Here is a 17,844-nt window from a genome sequence, read left to right on the forward strand (position 1 = left end):
TATATATATATATATATGCTTACATACATACATGCATACGTCATTATATATATATATATATATATATTCATGAATAGTGTATTGTTAGACTGCACTATCCAATGTGTCATTTATTCCAACACTAAAGCAAAACTGGAGTAAAATTAAGTTGCTACTTCTAACAGGTCAAGCGATGAGGTAGGGGTTCCTGCTTTGGTTCGATATACCCCTGTGTATTCGGTTTCGCTGTGAAACTAAGGTCCACGAAGGCTTTTTGGCAGATTGAGACGAGGATCATCATTTGAGTATTTTATTATGCTTAAACTTTTATCATCAAGGTTTAACAAGTAGCAGTAGTATAGTGTTTGATTTAGTTGATTATATGTTTCAGTCTAAACCATTACAAACTAAAATCTAGGAATCTCTGAATTAAAGTAGATGAAATTCTATCGATCAGCGAAAGAGAGGACGAATCCACAAAAGAAAAATGGCACCATAAATGGTACTAAAGTACACAAACCATTGACGGAAGTCCTTAATTTAGAACAGTTACAAATCGATAAAATGAAAGAACCACAAATAATCATATAGAATTGTAAAACCGAGAAAAGAAATTCTCGTTGTTTGAAATCTATAGAAATCAATAAAGCAGAAGAACTAGAAATTTAGATGAAGAATAAAAACCAAAGAAAATTTTTTTTATTAAAAGACAACTAGAAATCAATAAACAGGAACCACAAATGCTGAGTAAAGAAAATAGCGAAAACGAATTTGAATAAATGAATGAATGAATAAATAAATAAATAAATAATAAGTAGTGGTGGTGGTGGTGGTAGTAGTAGTAGTAGTAGTAGTAGTAGTAGTAGTAGTAGTAGTAGTAGTAGTAGTAGTAGTAGTAACGATGATGATGATGATGATGATGACGATGATAATAATAATAATAATAATACCTATTAATTTCGTAAAAGTTCTTCTAACCTGTCTGGCTCTAAACTCTCAGGAGTTTTCGTATCAAGACTGAAATGTTTATAAATATTGCAGACTTACAGTATATTTGTCTTACTAATACGGAAATCACAGTTATTTTAGCACAACTAGGGCTGGGCCGAAAGTGTCGAATTCTCAATGAAACTAATACAGAACCAGCAACAAAATAGCATAAAAAGGTTTTTTTATTATTAAAAGTTCGTTAATATATTTTGCATCCATTGAGCAACTTGCTAAAATTGTAACACTAGTTTGGACTGGCTATATTTAAGGTCGCATCAATGTGCGGTATCTGTGTTGTTGCTTAGCCGCCGATCAGCTCTGAGTTGACCTCGGATCAAAGACATTCTAATCGTGACCATCCAGACGGATGTATGGGTGGATGGATGGATAGACCGCTATTTCTAAAAATTGGAGAGATCACATATAGGCTCTTTCGTTGTCTCCTAGTACATCTATAGACCAATTTGTTTCAAAATGGCGTATCCACTGATCAAGTTTCATAAAATGACATTCTTTGGCGATGGTGCTCAGTATTTTTGATTTCGTTGAATACAGTAGATTAAATATAAGAAATTATTACTGCACTTGATATGAAAAGTTCAGCAAAATTGTTTTAAAGTTAAAAAAAAAAACTAGAAAAAAGAAAGAAGGAAACTATTTCTTGCCTCATTTCATTATATTTACTTGTGTATAAGAAGATTATGAATAACCCATTTTTCAAAACACTCAAAGATTTTCTAAAACCTCAAATGAAATCGAGATGTTACAAAGGTTCAAAAGCGAGTAGCAACGTTAATCTGCTCTTTGTCTTACTGAGATAAATTCACCAGTATTTGCTTCATTTCAATTTCAATGAATCTACTCTTGTGAACAAATAATCACTGCTATATGGCTGTCTAAAATCACCAGTATTTTATAGATTTCTTTGAGAAAAAACTATCGTCTTAGGATTATGTTGTGATTTAGCTAATTAACAAAATCTAATTTTCGTTAAATGACTGGCACATTTTTGAAAACGAGAAACACTTTAACTATATCAAAATAGCTTGTATGCCAAAAGATGATTTTTAAAAATAAGATTTGCTGTAAAATAAAGCTTCATATCGAGTTTTCAAGACAATACACACATAAAACAACTTTAAATTAAAGTACTGAAGCGGTAATAATTGTAATATTTTGTCTCAGAGAAAATTTCACAGAAATGTATGGGTTAAAAACACAGGACTTTACTCAGAATACTGGTGGATCACCAGGCATGGTATTTCGTTCCACATTTATATTCACTTAATAAGTGCTAGTGTTGTGATGAGAGTTACTACGCCCCCTTGCGAGAGATACACTGGTTCGCGTAAAGTATAAATAGTAACGATCCAAGTTCGGATTTCGGAGTCGAGTGAAGATCGTGTTAGTTCGCAGTGAAGTCGGAAGTTGTCGGTTGGTTAATTCACAAGGAATATTAGTTGTTGGTTCGTAAAGAGATTTGTTAGTTCGCTACATTGTTTTTACTGTTGTCTGGTTACTTTATCTATTGTACGTAACAATTACGTTACAACTTCTGGCGACGATGGTTTCGAAGTTCACGTAGGTTATTTTAACAATTTGTTCGTGATAAAACTTGTTAAATAATGGAAGATCTATTTAGTTTCCATAGTACAGTTGCAAAAGCAACAACAAGAGGAGCAACAGGAGTTGCAGAAGCAACTATTACAGCAAGAACTACAGCAACAACAATTATTGGAGCTATATTCAAAGAAGTCCAGATGACGTTTAGAATTTGATTAATGAATTCAGTTGTAACCCAGAGGAATGTATAACTTTCGCATCGTACTACACAAGATACGAGAAGATTTTTAAGCAAGATTGCAAATCATGGTCCGAAAAACAAAAAGTGAGATTGTTATTTTGAAAATTAGCTCCGTTAGAGCATGAACGTTACTGGAATTTCATATTGCCCCAAAACCCCAATGAAATTTGTTTTAAAGAAACAATAGAATTACCGTCTAATATATTTGGTTATAAAAATTCTCTATTTAAGACTCGAATGGAGTGTTAGAATATAACGAAAAAAAAAAAAGTGAATTATGATTTTATCAAAGACGCAAGTGTCTTGTTTTCGTACAAGGCTTTACAGCAAGTGAAGATACTGAAATTGAGGCAAGAATTCTTTCTAAATGGAACAAACAAACCATATATATATAAATACACGTGTATCTGTGTGTGTGTGTGTGTGTGTGTGTGTGTGTGTGTGTGTGTGTGTGTGTGTGTGTGTGTATGAATATATAACAATCACAAACACACACACACACACTCATACGCACATACACACACATGAAAAAAGCATTCAGGAAATACCGTAAATTGATTGGCGTTAAGAAAGGCATTAAGCCGTAGAATCAATGCCAAAGCGGATACTAGATAACAATACAGTTCTGGGATCCAGTCCAGCATGGATGATGGACATCAAAAGATGATGATGATGATGATGATGATGATGATGAGGATATATGCGCAACTGTTAACTGAAATTATATTCAGTGTTCCCCGGGAAATAACACTCTCGCTTGTTGGTTAGCAAGCTAAATCAGCGTAGCACAGCGACTGACGGTTCAATCAACTCGACCGGTTTCTATGCAGATTCCATCTGTCCAGTTTCATTCATTAGGTATGGGTCGATCCGAAACGATAGAAAATAACAAAAGAACAATATGCCATATTGTGAAATCGAACCTGGGACCATGTGGTCGCTGAGGGAACATCTTAATTGTTAGGACATACTGTTTCTAATTGGGAGTCCCACCTGCCAAAGACCTCTTTCCTAGTTCAGAACTAACATGGATCTAGTAGAAGATACTCAAAGACCTAAGAACGATCAAATATTGCTTTGGTTAGATGGGGTTACCAGACTGGCACAATGAGGAGCAGACCATGCTATGGGGCACTGCCTTGTCTACCATTGCAGCTCAAACAATCTTGCTGAATTCAATAAAAACGCAGAGAACTATGTAAATAAATGGCATATAACCCTAAGAGGCGAATCAAAATCAAGAATTTATCAAATGAGCTAGATGGCTGCTGCATACGGATGCTAGAATGGCCCTAAATATGAACTGGCAACATCATATAACAAACGAATGCCTTTACGGAGATCTGCCGGAGGTTAGCAAGAAGCTCAGGCAAACACGGCTGCAACTATCTGGTCACTGCATGCGCCGCCCTGAGCTGCAAGCTTTCAAATTAGTCTTGTGGAACCTACTTTGTGGTGATGTAAGAAGAGGAAAATGTCGTCACATTTACATCGACAATTTGATCACAGACACTGGCCTAGAATGTATCTAGAACCTCGAGGCAGTGATGCTGGACTGAGACATGTGGCGGGTGGACTTTGTTACTGCGGCCCGGGTTGGAACCCGGCCATAAAAAATAAAATGAGGTTATATAAATTTATTACTGAAATAGTAAAATGGAGTAAGTAGGTGCCAACGCAATAAACTAAACATTAATAATATACACATACACATACATGAACAATTAATAAATGACAAAAGAACAGGATTTACGAAAGAAAAATAAGGCCATACTGCATCCATTGCGATAGTTCATCCCAGTTGGTAAATTTCACTCAAGTTGAGAAAATTAAAGTGTTTGTTTACATGTTTTCTTTACGCTTATTGATGTACCTCGCTAACATATGGCGTGTGTATTTCATGAGCTGTTGCTTGCTTGGCGTCTGAAACTCTCTCGGCGTAAAACTGGGCTGTTGAATATCTCCCGCGCTCTCAGCTTTAAGTTTTCAACTGACAGATAGAAAATGGTAATTTCATTTGGTCCGAAAAGACACATCTTGTCTCTCACAAATGCCTTTATTTGTTTACATTGTCACTTTAACTACATGACTGTGATGTCATCATACAATGCGTGTTATATAACTGCTGTTTATCGGTGTGCAATGCTTAGATACGCAACGTGTGTGTGTGTCTAGTTGTTATTTGACGAAGTTGTTATTTGTTCGGTGGACTCGTGACGTAATAATAATAGTTGGATGAACGTTGCATTTTGCTGCGTTTTAACGACATACATATATACATACAAAAATACCATACGTACATATATACATACATACATATATATATATATATATATATATATATATATATATATATATATATATATATATATATATATATATATATATATATATATATATATATATATACATATATATTTATACATATGCATACATATATATATATATATATATGTATATGTGTGCATATATATATGTGTGTGTGCGTGTGTATCGTTTAGTTACGACTTGTTAAATCACCTTAGCTACAATGTGAGTTATTAATAAATAACTCAAGGAATAAAAGGGTTTAAATTCGAATCGTTCACGCAATACAGTCCTTCGGTATGCTTACGTACATATATGCATATGTGTACACACACGGACACACTCACACGCGGACACACACATATAGAGAGAGATGAATTATAAAGACATACATACATACAGACAGACAGAAAGACACAAATGTAAGTATAAGTATATATATATATATATATATATATATATATATATATATATATATATATATATATATATATATATATATATATATATATATATAGTTTTAGGGAAAATAACCAATTTTCAAGAACTCATCGATGAAAATCCACTATCACATATAGAAAAATTAATAATTAAAAGCACAATAAATGAGTATAATATAAAGTAAAGTAAATATCATAAGATAAATATAATAAATATAATAAATATAATAAATATAATATAATAAATATTATATTATATTATATTTATCTTATGATATTTACTTTACTTTATATTATACTCATTTATTGTGCTTTTAATTATTAATTTTTCTATATGTGATAGTGGATTTTCATCGATGAGTTCTTGAAAATTGGTTATTTTCCCTAAAACTATATATATTTTATATATACTTTATCTATAAGGCTCAATTTAATTTTAATTTTTTATAAATTGATTTTAATTGAGTTTTTTACCTGTAATTTTGGATTTTGTCCCTAATAATATTATTATATATATATATATATAAATGTTGTTCAACCATCGATCCGACGAGGACTATCTTATGACTGTAAGGCATTAGGATCTTTGTTCCGTTCACGCACGTGTCTTTTGCATTTGCAATGTGGTTAGAGAATGCAATCGGCAGTTGGAGATATGCTAGCATTTTCCTTTCTGGCCTGCTTGCGTTGCCTAGCTGCACTCTCCCAATTGGCATCACATGTCTCAGAACACTTGCAGAATACTGCACTCCATTATCCAAGACTGTCTGCTCTCGCTCTCAGTGGTTGATATCGAAGGCCTTCAGCAAAACTTTCATTGTGACATTTTAACGCCTTTTTTGTTTCTAGATCCTCAGGAATGTTTAACGCAGTGGAATTTGCCAGGCAACAAGGTTTTTATGTGTTTGAAAGTGTGTGTGCTTGTGTGTGTGTGTGTGTGTGTGTGTGTGTGTGTGTGTGTGTGTGTGTGTGTGTGTGTGTGTGTGTGTGCACGCACGCGTTCGTGTGTTTGTGCGTGCGTGCGTGTATGTGTAGCGGGGGAGGGTCCGATGGTTAGTCATGCGAACTACGTAACCAGCTCAGTACAGGAGTGAGTAGATGCTGGGTTAAAATATACATCATGGATAAACCACGTTTCGATAGCTTGAAATGGAGTTCGTACCAACTATTTTCTCTTTCACATTTCACACTCTGTAGTTGCTATAGTTATTAATATCCAAACACTATCCGTTTACCCTTATAAAACTTTATGTTAGTCATAAAACTATTCATATTTCCAATGAGACATTTTATGATCCTTAACACCAACAATTTGTAAAGAAAGGTAAACAATCACTGATGTGTCTCCAACAAAATACGAAACTAACCGTTTCAGCTCCTCACTCCAGTCTTTAAAATACGTCATTCAATATAACGTTCTTCGTATTCTAGGTGTTGCCCTTATATGGAAATAACACGCAGAAGGTAGCGGCTATAGAAGTAGAAATAAGAGGGAAAAAATAGAGAAGTATGATTGGTAGGAGGTGGAGACTGAGGTGAATCATTTGTGGTTATTATATAAGAGAAGGGTGGCGGTCTGGCAGAAACGTTAGCGCGCCGGGCAAAACGCTTAACGGCATTTCGTCCGCTTTTACGTTCTTAGTTCAAATTCCGCCGAGGTCGACTTTGCCTTTCATCCTTTCGGGGTCGATTAAATAAGTACAATTGAATACTGGAGTCGATGCAATCAACTTGCCCCCTCCCACGTAATTGCTGGCCTTGTGCAAAAGATTTGAACTCATTATATAACAAGAGAAGCAATAGTAACATTAGGAGACAAGGCGGCGAGCTGGCAGAAACGTTAGCACGCTGGGCGAAATGGTTAGCGGTATTTCGTCTGCCGTTACGTTCTGTGTTCAAATTCCGCCGAGGTCGACTTTGCCTTTCACCTTTCGGGGTCGATAAATTAAGTACCAGTCGATAAATTAAGTACCAGTTGAGCACTGGGGTCGATATAATCGACTTAATCCCTTTGTCTGTCCTTGTTCGTCCCCTCTATGTTTAGCCCCTTGTGGGCAATAAAGAAATAAGTAACATTAGGAGACAATGAGAGAAGAAGGAAGAAGAAGTCGTTCCGTATGAAATAGTGTAACATTTTTAGCGTGACCAAGCAACCAACAACGAATATTAATTATAGTTCGATAGATATTATTAGTGAATCTATCAATAGCTATTATTAGTGTGTCTATCGACTTATCAATGGGTGAATATGTTCCTGTTGTGTTTCTTGTGTTGTGTTTTTGTTGTTGTTGTTGTTTAACCCTAAGCAGCTCGGGTCTAGCAAACCCATGATTAAAATCGTCCTGGCCGTGCTGATCCGGTCATGCAATACGCCCAGGACTGCATTATCTTGTGCGGCTTTCCAATAAAACACTTACAAGGGCTGTGAGTCAGTACATGTTCGTCCTCTTTCTCTCCCTTCCTCTCTCACTCTCCCCCCTCTCTCAACGCGCGTGTGCTTCGTCAAAAATGGAGTTGCCAATGTACAGATGTCCTATTACATAACACATCTCTAATAGCAGTTGGATAATGTTAAATACGAACCTGCAAATAAAGCAAGAGGGTGCGGTTATTAAAGCTTTCAGGTTTAGCAGGGTTGGGTGGTCGTGTTTGACAGGACTCGGTGCCGAACCATCCTCTTCTAAATAAACATACATTTAATGCCATTTTCATACTCTGCAACAATGGATTTTCCTACTTCGTAGTTGCACACGTACATAAACTCACAGCAACACATACATAACACACACACACACGCACACACACACACACACACGTATATGCACATGCGCACGCACACACGCACACATACACACACACAAATAAACATACATGTATTTCGGGTTTCGGGTGCATACAAGGTATATGTTTGTACAAATACTCACACATACATATTAACAGATATATTATACACGTATAAATGCATACGTACAAAATATACATACATGTATATATACATGCGTACACAAGTATATATGTATATATATATATATATATATATATATATATATATATATATATATATATATATATATATATGTTTGTATGTATGTACATGTATAGATATATGTTCATATACTGTACATTATATATATATATATATATATATATATATATATATATATACGCATATACGCATTCACATACATACATACATGCATACACACACGAGAGTTGTAAAGTATATTGAAATATGTTACATAACGTAAATATATAGAAATCCATATGTTGGACAGGGTGGAGAAATATGTTTATTATATCAAAAGTTGACAGTCTATAACTGAATTTCATCAGAGAATGGGCTGTTCACACATACACACACGTTCACACACACAGAGGCGCATACACACACGCATAAACACATATATATTTATACTCAGGCTCATATATCATATATCAGCTCAATCAAGGCTAACCTAGGGTTAAAGAATTAGAAATAACGCTGACACTTTGACCAAATTCAGGGAATTTTGTAACCTTGATAACAACCACCCTCCCACCAACCCATCCATCCATCCATCCATCCATCCATCCATACATACATACATACATACATCCATAGTCCTCACTTGTAATCTAAGATGATTTGCTAGGCTGTACCATGCTTTCGCTAATTGTTTTAGGTGCGCATATACTCTTTTATTCTTATACTTGTTTCAGTCATTTGACTGTGACCATGCTGGAGCACCGCCTTTATTCGAGCGAATCGACCCCAGGACTTATTCTTTGTAAGCCTAGTACTTATTCTATCGGTCTCTTTTGCCGAACCGCTAAGTTACGGGGACGTAGACACACCAGCATCGGTTGTCAAGCGATGTTGGGGGGACAAACACAGACACACATACATACATATATATATACATATATATACGACGGGTTTCTTTCAGTTTCCGTCTACCAAATCCACTCATAAGGCTTTGGTCGGCCCGAAGCTATAGTAGAAGACACTTGCCCAAGGTGCCACGCAGTGGGACTGAACCCGGAACCTTGTGGTTCGTAAGCAAGTTACTTACCACACAGCCACTCCTACGCCTATTGTCACGATCAGCTTGTTCCTTTCATCCTTGTTCGAGCATGTGACAGCTGGAGGAGAGAGGCCTTCATTGACACTGAGCTGCTAATTTTCTGCTAAATAGAGCCCCTTGTTGAAGTTTGTAACGCACCACCCTGTCTAGGAATCGAGCCCATTACCGTTATGGTCGTGAGCTCAATATCTTAATCATTAGGCCACGCGCATTTACAGCCTTGATAACAAACTCGTTTAAATCTGTTGACCAAAACTCATTCAATAATGAGCTAATGAATGAAAGGAGTATTTTATTACAAGAGGGTGTAGAATTTAGTGAGTATTTCACGTGGCCGTATTACAATACCGTCTGCAGAAAGGGTGGGGTTCTGTTACTTAAAAAAGGACGGAATCCATTTGGGAGAGCAAGATACTATTGTTGTTATGAATCATACATATGGCGATGAATAGACGAGGGTGGGGCGAGTGAAAATACAAAATAAAGTTTAAAAGAAAATCAAACAAGCACAACAAACGAAATAAATAAAATAATAAAATAAAATACTCCTTAGTGTGAAATGCATCAGATCTGAAATTCATTGAGAAGGCCTGTTGCTATTGCTATCAACTTTCTTGCAAGATATCTTTCTGTTTCTGTGACAAAATTGTTACTTTATATATATATATATAAAGGGTGTCCCCAAAAATATATCCACACAATGGTTATAGAGTTAGTGTTTATTTCATTTTCAAAACTTAATAGATTAAAATTTTAATGCAGTTCTTTTATGAACGTCTGTTTTCAAACTGATGACAACGTTTCTAGTTCAGGCACTGCAGATAATACAAAGGAATAGAATCACAAACGTAAAGAAACGTTTCATCCCGTATTTGTTCTCGTTGTCATTCAATGGTCACTCATTTCATCGATTATTGTCGTTTTACGGTTTTCTACCGTAAATTTTATCTTCAAAGTATCCCATCAAAATATCTAGTAGCGTGAGGTCTGGAGGGCTCGGCGGATGTTCTACTAAGCCTCTTCGTCGAATCCAACTATTTAGCAAAATCGCATCAACATTTCATACATGGTAGTTTGGAGGTGCTCCTTCTTGTTGAAAATAAAACTCCATATCTTTAAATGCCCTCTTGAATGCTTTACATGGCAGTTTGTCGCAGAAAGTTCAAATAAATGGGATCAGTCACTGTATTGTAAAAGAAAAAAAGTATGGTCCTCTGATGACAAACTGCACCATACTTTAGCTCCTAATGAATTAATGTTTCAGGGCCATCTAGGTGTGAACATCGGAATGTTAAAAGACCCGAAACGTCAATGGCCCTTGGAAGCATCACTGCTGATGTGTCTTGGTACTAAAAAGAATGATGCATTGAATTGCCACAACAAATTTTCTTCGTTTCCAACACAAAATCTCCCAATATCCCAACATTATAAAGGTCCTGGCACCGATACAGTTGTCAATATAATGACCATGCAGCTGTGGAATGGTTCCAGTGAACTGGGAAAATATTTACCCTTCAATGTGACTTACAAAGAATTTGACGTAATTGGGTCCCATCCTAGTTCCCATAGCATACTCACTGAATTGTTTCTAAGATTCCCCAGAGAAAGAAAAGCAATTAAGGGTTAGGACGAGCTCGGCTAAGAGGAGGAGTGTAGTAGTACTAATCACAGGTAGAGAACGGTGGTCTAGGAATTATTTAAGGGTTGACTGGACGTCTTGTGAGGGATAACGGTCTTGAGTAATTTAATGTTTGGGCCCTTAAGACAGAAAAGAGAACGGGTTCAAGAGGTATAGGACATAGTTAGTGTCTAATGTGTGAGGGTTGCGCAGCAACGGAAGTTGATGATATGTTGACGTACGATGATAGAAGTTGTGTACGGCAGTTACAAGCGGAGACGAGGTAGGGCATCCTGGATTATCTGCATACACACACATACACACGCACGCACAAAGTGTAAGCGACAGGCTGCCAAGGAGTTTCTACTTACCAATTTCCTAAATTCACTCACATGCATTGAAACGCCCGGGCTTGTTGACGAATATACTTGACCAAGCAGCTATGCAGTTGGAGAGCCCAAAACCACGTAGTCACCAAGAGAATTTCTTAACCACACACAACCACGCCAGCACCTATACATACATATATACATGCACACATTTTACACACACACATATACACACATACACGTATATACAGTAATCTGTATTTGTGAAGGCGCATGGCTCAGTGGTTAGAGCGTCGAACTTACGATCGTAGGGTTGTGAGTTCGAATCCCGGACCGAGCTGCGTGTTGTGTTCTTGAGCAAGACACTTTATTTTACGTTGCTCCAAAAAAAAAAGAAAAAAAAGGTGGTGAGCTGGCAGAATCGTTAGCACGCCGGGCGAAATGCTTAGCGGTATTTCGTCTGCCGCTACGTTCTGAGTTCAAATTCTGCCGAGGTCGACTTTGCCTTTCATCCTTTCGGGGTTGATTAAATAAGTACCAGTTACACACTGGGGTCGATGTAATCGACTTAATCCCTTTGTCTGTCCTTGTTTGTCCCTTCTATGTTTAGCTTCTTGTGGGCAATAAAGAATTGTATATACAGTAATCTCTAACCGTATCGCGGTTCATCTATCGCGGTTTATTATTTAAACTTACGTCGATTCCTCCGTGGTGTTGTTTTGCATTTATTGTTAAATAAATATATGCAAATTATGAAAATAGTAAAAAAAAAGATGTACGGTACAGTACTGTTTTTACTTCGTGGATTTTCACCTATCTCGGGGGGTTTCGGAACGTAACACACGTGATTGTCAAGGGGTTACTGTATATTTGTATTTGTATGTATGATTATATATATATATATGTGTGTGTGTGTGTGTGTGTGTGTGTGTGTGTGTGTGTGTGTGTGTGTGTGTGTGTGTTCGTGTGTGTGTGTGTGTGTATGCATATATGTACGTATGAATGTATGTATGTATGTATGTATGAGAAATTATGATCGCCTCGAGTTTATATCATTTGTTCCTTACGTACATTTCACCATTGGCGTTACTTGCAACTACTGCATTCGATGATCCAAATTGCAACTAGAAGCTGGACGATAATAGATTGTAGGAACTCAATTACTATACTGGAATCAAACTGGATGATGACGATCAACGTGGAACTCTAAATTCAACAGCAACACTCGTACATCTAAATGTACACACAGCGTATACTATATAAATTATATATATATGTATAATACACATACACACACATATATATATATATATATGATTAATGAGAGAAACGGAAGATTGAAGATACGAGAATGTTTATTGATCACTACGTTTCGACCAATCTAGCTATATATATATATATATATATATATATATATATATATATATATATATATATACATATATGATGTACCGCGGCCATCACTTCCACAACTACGAAGACTACAATTTCCACAAAATGTCCGAAATCAAGTACTTTACATTCTCAAATACTGTGGAAAAAAAAACACTGGCAGAATTGAAACCGGGCATCTGGAATAGGAAACGCAGCAGAATGAAATTAAACCCCTCTGTGAGGCTTCTTTATAAATAGAATTGTACTCCACCCTTGTCAAATTTTGACTCAGTTTCTCCAAGATTTTGTGAAATTCTATCAACTTGCAAAGAATTTTGAAGATTTGTTTTCAATTACACAAAAAAACCTTGGGAGTTGTTGCATTGCTTCTATAAACTTTATTTTGTTGTTGTTGTTGTTGTTGTTGTTGCATATGCCATTGCTGCTGCCATTGTTGTTGTTGTTGCTGCTGCTGTTGCTGCTGATGCTGCAGTTGTTGATGCTATATTTATAACAAATCTTTAAAGCGTTTCTGAAATTGTAATAAATCGTCCAGTATTTCATATCAATTCTTACTTCCTTCCTACCTTCCTTCCTTCTTTCCTTCCTTCCTTCCTTCCTTCCTTTCTTCTTCCTTTCCTTCTTACTTTTTCTTTCTTTAGTTTATTTATTTATTCTTCCCTCCTTTCTTTCTTTCTTTCTTTCTTTCATAATTTCTCTTTCTTTCATTATTCATTTATATATTTATTCTACTCTTTCTTTCCTTTTTCCCTTCTTTCCTTCGTTCTGCTCTGTTTTCCCATTCATTTCCTCTCACTTTCTTTTTATTTTATTTTCTTCTTCCTTCCTATCTCCCGTTCTTTCCTTCATTCATTCTCTCTCTCTTCCCCTTCTCTTTCTTTCTTTCTACCTATCTTTCTTTCTTTCTTTCTTTCTTTCTTTCTTTCTTTCTTTCTTTCTTTCTTTCTTTCTTTCTTTCTTCCTTTGCCCTTTCCTTTCTCTCCCTTACTTTCTTCCTTCCTCCCTTCTGTACTTTCTTCTCTCTTCTTTTTCTTTTACCTTCTTTATTTCTCTTTTTCACTCCCCGTTTTTTTTTTTACTTTTTTCTTCGGTCTTTCATTTTGTTTGTTATTCACAATTCATTGTTTCTTTTTATAGCTTTTTTTGTAGTTTTCTTGTTGCTGTAGTTGCTATTGCAGCCATTGTTGTTGTTGTTGCTGTTGTCACTCCAGTTCCTGTACAGTTTCATATGTCATTCGAATTACTTATATCACAAGAGAGAGAAGTCTTCTTTAATATATTATCCGCTCCACAAGACAACAAGTAAATGCACAAATAAATAAATGAAGACAAATAATCACACACACTCACATATATAATTGATATATATATATATATATATATATATATATATATATATATATATATATAGCAATGAGAATATGCGGTACCCATCGACTTGCAGAATACATTGTCTGCAAGTCGATGGGTACCGCATATTCTCCTCCATTTTCTCATTGCTATATAAATTTAGGGTAAAATAACCCCCTTTTACCCGCACCCACTTATTGCACTTGGTATAACACTAGTGTAACAATAATTGGGTACCCTCCCAGCAGTATATTGGATAGATACTATCCCTTAGTGGGTTGAATCCTCAACCCCTAACTCTCTTGGATTATATATATATATAATTTAACTAAAGGTGGTGCTCCAGCATGGCCGCAGTCAAATGACTGAAACAAATAAAAGAATATATGCTCCGGTTTTCGAATGGTGCCGACCGTAAGAAATTCGAAACCGCTTATCAGCATGTGAATACGGCGTTAGTTTTCATTGTAATACTGTTGTCATTACTTGAGCCAGAAGGTACCAAGTAGAAAACTAAATCGTGAGCCTGTACACCGGTGCTTTTCAAACATTTACTGCCACCCCTTTTATTTAACTAACCCCCTTTTTTTTTTCAAAGCTTCACTCATCATTGGTGCAATTTAGCACCCAAACGTCCGTTAATTTTAATGTACATGTCCATATTATCAAGCCAGTGTAATTTAATTTAATTCAGGATACTAGCTTGCTGCGCAGTCCCCACAAGAGAGAAAAACCAAATTAAATCTGCTGAATTTTTCAGTTTGTTTAAGAGCATTTTAGATCTAATGTAGTGATTTTTTTCTTTTGCTTTTTCTGACTAATCAACCTTTCCTCATCATATAAGACTTATATCTGATGTCTTTGTGAATAACATTTCTGACTGTTTCTTCTGACACCTGGAGATCTTTTGCAATTGGCCTCATGGACTTTCTGGGATCGTAATCAATTGTCTGTTGAACTTGCTGGATAAAATCACGTGTTCTGATGATTTCAGAGCATTTAGAATGATTTTTATGCTTTGATACTGGCGATACGTTTCCGTCTAGCTCCTTACAAACTTTGTAGACGAAAGAACTGGTAACTTTTAAAATTACAACAACAGCTTGCCTCTTAATTTCTAGAGTAAACTGAGCGTCTCCCATTATTATTTTCTGAAATAAAGATTATACAGAGTTAACAAAAAATGCAGCAATGACCCCAAAAAGATATGTTCTCCAATACCTAACTCACCCTGTATATGTGTGTGCGCGTGTGTGCGTGTGCGCGTGTGCGTGTGTGTGCATGTGTGTGTGTGCATGTGTGTGTGTGCATGTGTGTGTCTGTGCGCGTGTATGTGTGTGACTGTGTGGTAAGAAGCTTGCTTCCCAACCACATGCGTCAGGGTTCAGTCTCACTGCGTGGTACCTTAGGCAAGTGTCTTCTACTATATCTTCAGGCCAGCCAACTATATCTAAGCAAATGAACTCTAAATACATTAAACAACACTATAAAATATTCAGAACACTATTTCAAAATATTATCTCCCATCTCTTTGAGCATGTAAAAGACAAATTTAGGTGGAGAAAAATGGGTAAGAAAAGATAAGATAAATTTGCCTGTTCAATTCTGTAGGATTGCATTTGCAAAAAGACTCATACACATCAATATCCATCTCTAAACATCAGAAAGATCAGAAATGCGACAAATATTTGAAATATGTAGGTCAAATGAAAAAAAAAATCATGGAAAAATGGCACATGATATAAAATTAACGAAACTCAACTAAATTTTAAAACTCAACATAAAACATTCTCTGTAGATTCTTCACGATCTTCCGGAATGGCTCTCTTCCTGATATATCCACACACCATGCAATTAAAGAGAGGAAATTATTGAAATTAGGCACTGCTCATTTTGCCCCACTTTAGACATAATTTGTTTTGAAAATTGAAATTATCAAATGAGACATTAGTGTGGGGAAAAATTGACTAGGAATCTAACAGACAAAATAATATTGATTGTTGAGCACCAGATATTTTATTAGCAGCCTAGATTACAATTGGATCTAAGATGAGGAAAAATTTCTTGAAAAACAAAAGTACCTGTCACCTGACTATGTTTCAAATCCTCAACTTCAACAACAACGGTGCTGACCAATTTTAACTCCAAAAGATGATGCAATATTACAAGATGATGATGCAATACTTGTAATGTAATGATTTCAAACATGCAGGGAGAAAATAACGAGAAATCGGAAATTATGATTTTGCCGCAGTTACCAATTTTGTCTCCTCACGCCTCTCTAAAACACACACACACACACACACACACACACACGCACACACACACAAATACACACACACACACACACACAAACACACACAAAACACACACACACACACGCACACACACAAACACACACACACACACACAAACACACACACACACACGCACACACACAAACACACACACACACACACAAACACACACACACACACACAAACACACACAAACACACACACACATACACACACACATAAACACACACACACACACACACACACACACACACACACACACACACACACACACACACACACACACACACACACACACACACACTCACACACACACACACACACAGAGTTTTATTTACTTATTCACATCTTTGAAGTTTATTATTATTACTGCTGATGGAAGGCAGAAACCTTAGCACGCTGGGCGAAATGCTTAGCGGTATTTCGCTCGTCACCCTGTTCTGAGTTCAAATTCCGCTGAGGTCGACTTTGCCTTTCATCCTTTCGGGGTCGATAAATTAAGTACTAGTGAAACACTGGAGTGATGTAATAGAGTATTCCCGTCCCACCCAAATTTCAGGCCATGTGCCTTTAGTAGAAATGCTTATTGTTATTATGTTGATAAGGCGGCGAGCTCGCACAATCATTAGCACGCCAGGCAAAATGCTTAGCGGCGTTTCATCCGTTATTATGTGCTGAGTTCAAATGCGACCGTAGCAGACTTTGCCTTGCGTCCCTTCGAAGTCTATAAAATAATGTACCAGTTAAGATCTGAGATCAAAAATATCAACTAATCTTTCCCTACAAAATTCCTGGTCCTTTGCCAAATTTTGAAACCGTTAAGGACGATGAGCGGGCAAAATGGTGTGTGTCAGAAAAATATGTTTTGCGATATTTGTTCTGGCTCTTTACATTCTGTGTTCAACTTCTGCTGGGGTCAACCTTGCGTTTCATTCTTTCGTGGGATCAACTGAATATAGTACCAAGGACCGGGGCTGATTTAATTGACTAATACCGTCCCCCACAAAACTGCTGGCCTTGTGCTTCAATCAGAAACTAATATCGTTGTCGTTGATGTTGTAGTGATTGTGGATAACAAGCAGTTTATCAACTGGTACTTATTTTATCGACCCCGAGATGATGAAAGGCAAAATTTGCCTCGGCATAATTTGAAGTCAGAACGTAACGATGGACGAAATACCGCTAAGCACTTCGCCCAGCGTGCTATAACTATTCTGCCAGCCTATCACATTTCGGCTTATAATATTACATTTGAATTTGTTTTGTTTTTA

At 36.4% G+C, this 17,844-nt stretch overlaps 1 protein-coding gene across 2 annotated transcripts in view; it reads left to right on the top strand.

The window, feature by feature from the left end:
• Nucleotides 1–5,299: 5,299 nt before the first annotated feature.
• LOC149134616 (uncharacterized) overlaps nt 5,300–17,844 on the top strand; it is a 34,641-nt gene continuing 22,096 nt past the window's right edge. For both annotated transcript variants that reach the window (XM_089354988.1, XM_089354989.1), the window contains exon 1: nt 5,300–5,502. The gene's annotated coding sequence lies outside the window, so the exon portion shown is untranslated. The remainder of the gene's footprint in view (nt 5,503–17,844) is intronic.

Source organism: Octopus bimaculoides, chromosome 7 (assembly GCF_046866305.1).
Source record: "Octopus bimaculoides isolate indiv1 chromosome 7, ASM4686630v1, whole genome shotgun sequence".
NCBI lineage: Eukaryota > Metazoa > Mollusca > Cephalopoda > Octopoda > Octopodidae > Octopus > Octopus bimaculoides.